The sequence below is a fragment of the Octopus bimaculoides genome, chromosome 6 (assembly GCF_046866305.1).
Source record: "Octopus bimaculoides isolate indiv1 chromosome 6, ASM4686630v1, whole genome shotgun sequence".
Taxonomy (NCBI): Eukaryota; Metazoa; Mollusca; class Cephalopoda; order Octopoda; family Octopodidae; genus Octopus; species Octopus bimaculoides.
Window position 1 is genome coordinate 15,336,519 of NC_142933.1, and position 1,960 is coordinate 15,338,478.

Here is a 1,960-nt window from a genome sequence, read left to right on the forward strand (position 1 = left end):
CTACATACATACATACATACATACATACACAAGCATAAAAACAAACCAAAAGCTATCTATAGATTCTAGAATGAAACAGCCGCAATAAAGTATAAAATGGAACCCTTGTTACAAGGGAATAACTCACTCAGCAGCAGACCCAGGAAGGATATGAGAGATACTCAGTGAACTATTTAAAGTGTTTCCATTGTAAACTGCGGACATCAGAAACACCATGGTTTTGCTCCAGCATGGCTGATACGTGTATAAGAGTATACGTAAGTGTGTATGTGTGTGTGTTTGTATGTGCATGTAAGTATGTATGTATATATATATATATATATATATATATATATATATATATATATATATATATATATATATATATATATATATATATATATATATATATATATATATATATATATATATATATATATATATATATATATAGAGAGAGAGAGAGAGAGAGAGAGAGAGATTGTTAGTCAAAAATCACCTAACAGTAAATCAAAACCATTTAATGCCAAGATTGATATATATATTTTTTCAGTAGTTTCAGCTGAGAGCTGCGGCCATGCTGATGCATCGCCGTTAAAAATTGTGGGACGCTTACAGCACCTAATTTTCCGAAGAGGTCACTTATCTAAGTACTTACTAGGCTCGACGTTGCTTAACTTCGGTGATCGGACGAGAACCTGTGCTCTGAGCATGATATGGCCGTAAGCGTAATAACTGAATGAATTTAATAAAAGCATCTAAATATAAAAGATTATGAAAATTGTAGTGTTCAAACTGAAATCGTTCTTGAGCGACAACTTTTTCCTTTTGATTCAATACAAAATTTCAGATTGCATTTATAGAATTTTGATTTACTGTCGGGTGAATTGTGCCCAAGCCTGTATATATATATATATATATATATATATATATATATATATATATATATATGTATGTATATAGCAAAATTTCTTTGCGTATCGTATAGGTAGTAATTTGAATTTTTCAGATAGAAGTCGGAGACCCAAGATTTATAATTTAAATATAGTGTGGACTAGCATTTCCGCACGTCCATTTTGGCAGATCACCTCACATCATCACCATTTATTCAGAACCTCTACCACAAAATATAATGATTGGGTATTGAAATGACCCGCAACAGAAACAATGTTTCATCTTTAAAAAACGCAATGCGAAATATCCAGTTGTAAGTTTCCAATTAGTACAAATTTACAATAGTTTAAAGTGGCCGAAGACTTTTACACGGTACTGTATATATGCGTAGGCGTGGCAGAATATATATGAAGCTAGCTTGCCAAGTGCATGTATTCATTTACAGTCCGACTAAGTGGCATCTCTGTCAAGTGTATTCTGCTATAGCCTCGGCACAACCAAATCATCGATGAGTGGGTTTCGGAGACGGAAACTGAAATGAGTATGTTACACACACACGCACGCACACACACACACACACACACGTACACACACACACACAAACACACACACGTACACGCACGGACACACACACACACACACACACACACACACGTACACCAATGTATATGGAAAATGTGCGTGTATATATGGCTCCGCTGTCGCTGGATTTTTTTGACAACTGCCGGTTGAATTATGCTCGCACAAACACAAAAAAACCACACATCTCTACACGCATATGCATTTTCACATATGCATATATTTGTGTGTTTAAAGATGTGTATGTAATCAAGTGTACATATACGTGTATCTATATACCTGTTTTCATATGGACAGGAGGATATATATCGCAGATTGATTGTATGTTTATCCATATATCATCAAGTGTATTTCTGATGCTAATTTCGCATGTGGGCATGTGTATCTATCTATCTATCTATCTATCTATCTATCTATCTATCTATCTATCTATCTATCTATCTATCTACCTATGAAAATGTATGTATATATATATATATATATATATATATATATATATATATATATA

At 33.3% G+C, this 1,960-nt stretch overlaps 1 pseudogene; it reads right to left on the reverse strand.

Moving 5' to 3' along the window:
- Positions 1 to 588: 588 nt before the first annotated feature.
- Positions 589 to 707, reverse strand: LOC149134952 (5S ribosomal RNA; annotated as a pseudogene).
- Positions 708 to 1,960: the final 1,253 nt, after the last annotated feature.